The sequence below is a fragment of the Salvelinus fontinalis genome, chromosome 12 (genome assembly GCF_029448725.1).
Source record: "Salvelinus fontinalis isolate EN_2023a chromosome 12, ASM2944872v1, whole genome shotgun sequence".
NCBI lineage: Eukaryota > Metazoa > Chordata > Actinopteri > Salmoniformes > Salmonidae > Salvelinus > Salvelinus fontinalis.
In genome coordinates, this window is record NC_074676.1 from 23,206,819 (window position 1) to 23,215,061 (window position 8,243).

Below are 8,243 nucleotides of genomic sequence, written 5' to 3' on the forward strand. Positions count from 1 at the left end.
GGAACTGTTGTGTTTTACACACACACACACACACACACACACACACACACACACACACACACACACACACACACACACACACACACACACACACACACACACACACACACACACACACACACAGAGAGAGCGAGAACTCATTGGGTTATAGTGAAAGGGGTGAAATGTGTTTCATTGCACAACCCTAAAGGCCACAGTAAACAAATACTCTGATATCCTCTGCATTTACCATCCCTACGGGACTCAACATTAGTCATAATATCAATATAATAACTATATAGCACATTCTAGTATGATGTGAAAGAGTTTTATCAGTCTGTATTGCATCATATCTGTTCAGCTGCACTCTGAAGTTTGAATGTGGGTTATCCAACACGACAGAAAGTCAACATCGGAACCAACGAGAGCTTTGAGATGTTATCGCTGATGTAGCTTTCGATCATAACAGCAGCATATGCTTATCTCTATATAATTACATGAAAAACTCACATTAATTAAGCATAAGTTATTAACTGATTAATCGTCATGATTGCTATAGAGGCCCCTGACATACATACTACTTCCATACATGCTAATATGAGAATCCATCTAATCTGAGATGATTAGATGAATAGTGATGGAACACATTTTACAGGTTTAAATAGCTATCATACATCATCCACAAGAACGTTTTAATCCATGCCAAAAAGTAAAGGAAGGTAAGGAGGTAAAGAAACCCAACACCCACTCCATTCTTAGTAGTGTACAGTGACTATTTGATCCTGTGCCTGAGGAAAGTCTGTAGTTCCTGTGCTAATGTGCCTACTAATAAATCCTATACATCATCCTGACAAAGCTCTTTGGGCGGATCCAATGACCTATAACAGCTTTAGGGGAATTTTCAGTATAACTGGACTTGGTTAGGGGACATTTCAACGGTGACTCTTTTTTGGAGACGATTTATCAGGCAAACATCAGACAAAAAAAACTGCAATCCACAAACTAACTTCCCCCGAAAACCTTAATGCATTCAATCAATACAGGGTGAGGTTCCAAAGGGATGATATTACAACAGAATTCCTTCAGTTGAGCTTTTATAGGAAAACCTACTCAGTGCTGGAAACCAGAGGGAAAGTATCAGGTTCCAGCCCTGTGGTCCTTGTGCACTCTGGCAGAGATGAGACTGTTATATGATGACAGAGCTGTTATCTGTAGCCCAGTGCTGTAGTGGTAAGACAATACTACAGTCCATGATAATAGACATGTGCTGCTGTTATTAGAGGCTCATTTCATGTTTACTGTAGCGATTTAATCTTCCGTTATGTCTAAATGTGAGAGCCCTCAGGTCAGTGCAGAAAATCGTGTGTGTGTGTGTGTGTGTGTGTGTGTGTGTGTGTGTGTGTGTGTGTGTGTGTGTGTGTGTGTGTGTGTGTGTGTGTGTGTAACCCTACGCACCTGAGAGAGGGTTAGGCCGACTGACAGTAACAGGACAGGTAAACCTAAACACTAAACATCCTGAGAGCTACACTGATAGGATTAATAGCCTGTGACTAAAAGGACTGACAGGTCTGAGTGCTGCATTTACATCAGCCCAATGGCCTGAGGAGACAGCAATACTTCTTCAACACTCATTACACTTACTCCTGCTAGGGGATGGGCAACTCCCATCCTGGAGAGCTAAAGGGTCTTTCAGGCTGTTGTAGGACATTATTAGCTGAATGGTGATAAGCAGGTCATGGACCTGAGGGAACTGACTTTCTGCCATCTGCCTTTCTGTGAAGGGGAGTGAATAAGGGGAAATAGAGGTAGACATAACGATACACAAGAACTGCAACGCTGCTGGGGTTTTCACACTCAACAGTTTCCCATGTGTATCAAGAATAGTCCACCACCCAAAGGACATCCAGCTAACTTCACATAACTGTGAGAACCATTGGAGTCAACATGGGCCACTTCGACAGTTTGCAGTCTATGCCCCGACAAATTGAGGCTGTTCTGGGGGTAAAAGGGGGTGCAACACAATATTAGGAAGGTGTTTCTAATGTTTTGTACACTCAGTGTATAAAGAGAGAGAAAGAGGACAGACAGGAAGGATTGAGAGCCAGCAGGGCTGTTCTGTGCCACTTGGATGTTGTAGACTCTGAGCACACACACACTCATTTTCACGCATGCATGCACACATACACACACACACATGCGCACACACACATGCGCGCACACACACACACACACACACACACACACACACACACACACACACACACACACACACACACACACACACACACACACACACACACACACACACACACACACACACACACACACACAGCATGACAGAAGACTGACTAAGAAATAATAGAGCAGTTCATAACATTTTATACTATAATAATTCCAGGTCACCCATGATACAAGTCAGTATTCAACATAAATCCACGTTGGTCCTGTGGGGCTCAGTTGGTAGAGCATGGTGCTTGCAATGCCAGGATGGTGGTTTTGATTCCCATGGTGGACCAGTGCAGAAAAAAGCATGACAAACGTATACACTCACTACTTACTGTAAGTCACTCTAGGTAAAAGTGTCTACTGAAATGTAAAGTGAAATATAATGTCTGAGGAAGTCGGGAGGTGATGCGGAAAGCAGCCACTAGGGGAAAAAGTGAGCGCTGTTACCTTCAAGTATGTTTTGCTAGGGCATGGGCGTAAGCATCTGGCCTCTAAGCAGTGGCAGTTCTAGCTTGTACGGCTCCCTGGGCGTACCCCCCTCCCCCTTCAACGCACAACACAAATAAATAATCACAACACTTAAAAATATATAAATATAAATATAAAAATGCATACAAAAATAAGACTCATAAATTTAAAAAATAAGTAACAAAGACAAATAGCAACAAAGTGTAGTGTATAAATACAAATAAAAAAGAGAATCAAATTATTACACTATTACCCTATTGCTAAAAAACACACACAAATAAAACTAAATTGCACAAATACTATATCACACAAATACACAAATAGAATAACACACTTATGAAGAAGAGAACTTGAATATTACACTATTGCACTTCAAACAAGAAACACACAAACTAAATTGCACAACTAATTGCTTCAGTACTGTACAAAGTTAGAGGTGCGCTATTTGATAGATTCCCCGGCTACCCCTACCTCGGTCTTCCAGTGGGGAGATCTGAGGTCAACCTACCCCTGTCCCCCTCCCCATCTCGTTCTTCTGAGTGGGAGACCATCCCAGGCAGTAGCCTTCCTAGCTCACAAACTAGAATCAGGGCCACCACTCCGGCAAGGTTAATTGACCCACAGTCCCACACGGTGACATGATATCATTGACGTGACGTGCAAATGAGCGATAGAAAACCGATCGTGCAAATGTCACCATTCTGAATATATTTATTTTTGGTTGTTCTTTCTTTATATTTTGTTGTTTATTTTATTGTATATTTGTTATTATTATTGTATGTTGTTTTGTTTTTGTGCGGGCACCCCATGCCGCCCCCGGCAAGATGCCACCCTGGACGGCTGCCCATGTCGCCTATGCCTAAGTCCTATGCCTAAATCCTATGCCTAAATGCCTCTAAGCAGTGGCGGTGCCAAAGTTTGTATGTTCGAATCCAGAAATAGAAATTTGGTTTTGAGATTTTGGTTTTAAGCCTATGCGCAACCTTAACCCTTACCCTAACCATTCGAAGTTAACCCTAACCATAAAAATGTGGAGTTAATGCCTAAACTTAACTTTAAACACTTTGAAATGTGACGCTTGTGAAACATAGATGAGCATCTAATTCTGTTGTGAGCCTGAGAACGCTAGTTGAATAATTCATAGTGAAAGTCAGTTTCCTTGGTTTTGTGTGTTAGTCTTTTGTGTTTGAATAATGTGGCAGGCACACACACACACACACACACACACACACACACACACACACACACACACACACACACACACACACACACACACACACACACACACACACACACACACACACACACACACACACACACACACACATAAACCATCTCATCTAAGGTACCCCTCTCTGTTTGCATAAAGGGATATAAAAGCATAACCATATAAGGACATACTATTACCACCAGTCAGATGACTTCCAACTGCATAGGTGATTCTAGGTATCTAACCTCCTGACAAAAAACAAAATACTCTAACACAAAACAAAACAGATTACAGTTCCGTTGGCTCAACATTCCAAAATCCTGATATGCTATTGATAAAATGTCAGTGCAGATTCTATAATTATTACACAAACATGCACACACACACACCTTCCACCCCTGACCAGGAGAGTTCTGAGAGAGTGGGAATGCTTTCAGCCCAGTCCAGGAAAACGTTCAGCCATAAAACCCATGACGCTGTCACACAGCTCAGGAATGGTGCTGAGGGCCATTCTAAACACAGCAGAATATTGATGCGTACTGGAGCCTTTCCAACACAGCTGGATATACTGTAGCATTGAAGTTTCATTTCAGAAAAGCAGGTGTGAAATGGCCTCTTCATTGCTATCAATTTTACCTCTTCTAAAGGCGAAATATTTTCAAACACAAATGTCTGTATCAGAATCAACCTCCAGTCCTTTCCTTGTACCCTGTCCCTGCCACCGTGTGTCTGTGTTTGCGTGTTGTATGTCTATGCCTGTGCATACACTTATCAGTCTTAAGCATGTCTGACAAGGCATCGTCAGTGAGGCAATGATTGGCTGCTGTTTAAAGAGTGCAATCACAGGAGGTTTTTCTCTGTTGTCTTTCTGAGGCGAAACGGCTGAAAATTTGCCAGCATTTATTTACCCATGTCTCCTCTGACTGACACTACTGGACTACTGCCAGGCAGAGGAGAGCAATCACCATCCTCATACCTTTCTCATACCTTTCTCTCTCGATCTTTCTCTCTTGATCGTTCTGTCTATCTCTCTTTCTCTCTTGATCTTTCTGTCTCTCTCTATTTCTCTCTTGATCTTTCTGTCTCTATTTCTCTCTTGATTTTTCTGTCTCTCTCTCTTTCTCCCTGTTTCTCTCTCCCTCTCTTTCTCTCATTCTCTATCTTTCTCTTTATTGCTCTCTCTCTGCCTACACTGTGTCCTGGTAGGGTCTGCAGAGCTGAAGTACAGCTATATAGCTGGGAGCAGGCTGGCCTGGGATGGCTAGAATAACAAGGTAGCAGGTTATGACTGTGTCTTTATTTTGCCCTGCCTGTTACACTGACCACAGGGTGTCAGAGAGTTTCCAAACAGCCACTGTGTGTGAATGTTGTGTGTGTGTGAATGTTGTGTGTGTGTGTGTGTGTGTGTGTGTGTGTGTGTGTGTGTGTGTGTGTGTGTGTGTGTGTGTGTGTGTGTGTGTGTGTGTGTGTGTGTGTGTGTGTGTGTGTGTGTGTGTGTCCAACATTATGAAAACTTTTACCAAACACACACACATACATAACCAAAGAAAAACAAGGAATCATTATACTTATACAATGTTATGAACTATTATATTATTTCATTGTCAATCTTCTGCCATGCTGGCTCAGCTCTACTTCAGATTTTGACAGAAGGGTATTAAGCCACTGAGTCAACACAGTGACTAGACAGTACCACACCCACCCACACACACACAAACCAGACAGACACACACAACCTCAGAACACAGACTATTAGCACTGAGGTGAGAGAAAAAGTGTGTAGCGAGGAGGAGAGTTTACTACTGTCAGAAGACTGTCAGAATGTCCTCATACCAAACTCCTCTTAAACATTCTGTCTATGACTCTCTGAAATACTCCTCATACCCCAGGGGGCTAAGTATTTTCATCGACATCGTATGCAGTATTTATGGACTGTGGGAGATAAAGACAACACTATATCATAAAGAGAAAGAAATATGTATACCATATGAGGCTTATCCAATGTTCAACTCCTGGCTCATGGTAGCCTAGTTTTATGAGAACTATCCAGCTGTTCTATTTCTAGCTAGATTCTACAAATCAAATTCTACAAGCGTTGTCCTACTCCTCTGTAGCTTTGTCCTACACCTCTGTAGCTTTGGAACACACCTCTGTAGCTTTGTCCTACTCCTCTGTAGCTTTGTCCTACACCTCTGTAGCTTTGGAACACACCTCTGTAGCTTTGTCCTACACCTCTGTAGCTTTGGAACACACCTCTGTAGCTTTGTCCTACACCTCTGTAGCTTTGGTACACACCACTGTAGCTTTGTCCTACTCCTCTGTAGCTTTGTCCTACACCTCTGTAGCTTTGGAACACACCTCTGTAGCTTTGTCCTACACCTCTGTAGCTTTGGAACACACCACTTGTTAGTAAACCAATCTAAACCTTGTCAATAAACTATTTGTGTGCTTTTCTTGTAAGCCTACTGTTTTGTGAGAAATAGTTAGACATGCTCTTGCCTGGCAACCCGATGTTGAATTGCAATGAATTCTATGTAGGACAGAAATTAGCTTTTGAATCAGGAACGTTTCCTCTCATGACCTCTAAATACCAGAATGTCGAATGAAATGATGTTCATTTACTTTACAGGTTGTCCATGTGGTTGGTCTGTTTGGCGGTTGGAATGTGTGTCTATATATCCACAGGAAATTATAATTTCATATTTTCAAAGTGATGGTAGTGCATTCAGATTCCTATCACCTGTAGCATTTGCAGAACCATGTAAACATGCTTACGACCTAGGCAAGTATGCATGCGTCACCTGCATGTCTTTTCATCTTGTGTGCATACTTCAAGTAAAATAAATCTGAACGCACTACCCAGCGCTTTGAACAGTTGATGTAATTATCACTTTCCCACTGCCAAAAGGACCAACCGCACAGACAACCTGTAAAGTACTGTACATTAAAATATGATTTGATTCAACATTCTGGATTGTAGAGGTCGTGAGAGAAAACGCTCCTGTGTGTTCGTGTTTGCCAATGTCGGGTTTCCAGACAAGAAGTGCTCTAGCTGTGCCATTAGTCATAATTCAATATTCGGCAGTTAAGAGCTGTTGGCAAACTGATGAAGACATCAAAACATGCTGCTTACAAAAAACATTGCCTAAAATACCAACACCCAATGAAATATGTACCTAACAACACGTGCATTTGGCTATTCATCGTAAACTTTTCTAACCAGATTAATTATTTGCACTATGCATGGACAAGTTCTACACGAATTTTCACATACATGAAGCGTTGACTTATTTGTTAATCGAGCCTAATAAATAAAATAACCCATAATTCTTTATCAATTTACCTGTTCTCAACGTCCTCTTGTCGCTCCTGGAGCGGGATTCCTCCCGTGCGTAATGATGACAGGAGCAGACGAGCCAGGAGGTTAAGAACTCACACACAACTCAGCAACAACTTTACCTAAACCTTTCATTGACGCGCACTGCTCTCTCCAAACAATAAAACAGTCAACGGGCTAGCTGGGTTATATCACAGCAGCAATAAAAGTCGCACAAACTAAATACCCCGATATTTCCCCGCCCTTCCTTTTTATTCAACTCTGAGCGGTTTGACGCACGCTTGGTACTCCCCGCCACAGCGACGAACTCTCTGTGCACTCCACTTGCGCATGCTGGATAGATAGAGAGAGATGAGTTGGATGTGCGGCGTTTTGCCTCAAGGGAGGTGGGGATGGCAAACCCCCACCCAGTAAAAAAAATGCTTACGTTATAGGTAATAATAAACTGCACTGCTGTATAACCTCTGCTGTATAACCTCCAAAACACATCGATTTGAATATATTTAAACTAGGGCTCTATTCAATCAAATCCGCTTTAGCCAACATACACATAACGGTTGTTTGGGCAGTGTTGGAGGTGGAACTGTGTTAGAGCTGTCAAATCCACAAGAAGCTCCTGGCATTATACCTAAAGTTGACATTGCCACTGGCTGCATGGAGACGAATTAAGAGAAATCCAATGCAGCCTTGTTTGGACACAGGAATGTGAGATGTAATCTACACCTGATTAGACTGATAGAAATCCTAATTATTTCATAAAATTATTTTTTAAATGGAGCATCATTATTAGCCTAAACTTTCTCATTCAGAACTTTCAGAACTCACTGATTTGACAGCTCCAATGCAGTTACACCTCTGACAAAAATGACATTTTCAGATATGTGGGTGTCAGCTATCGTTCATTAACTTTTGGTCTGATTGAATCTAGGCCCCACTGTTTTAAACCTACACTCAAAAAAATGCTGGGTTAAAAGCAACCCAGCACTGGGTAAATAGTGTACAGAACCAACCAGGACTTAGAGG

General features: G+C 42.0%; 1 protein-coding gene across 1 annotated transcript in view; it reads right to left on the reverse strand.

Annotated features, from left to right (window-relative positions):
* The window catches only part of LOC129867006 (semaphorin-3D-like), a 70,425-nt gene extending 62,882 nt beyond the window's left edge, over positions 1-7,543 (reverse strand). Inside the window, exon 1 of the mRNA XM_055940092.1 lies at positions 7,227-7,543. The gene's annotated coding sequence lies outside the window, so the exon portion shown is untranslated. The remainder of the gene's footprint in view (positions 1-7,226) is intronic.
* Between the last annotated feature and the right edge of the window lie 700 nt (positions 7,544-8,243).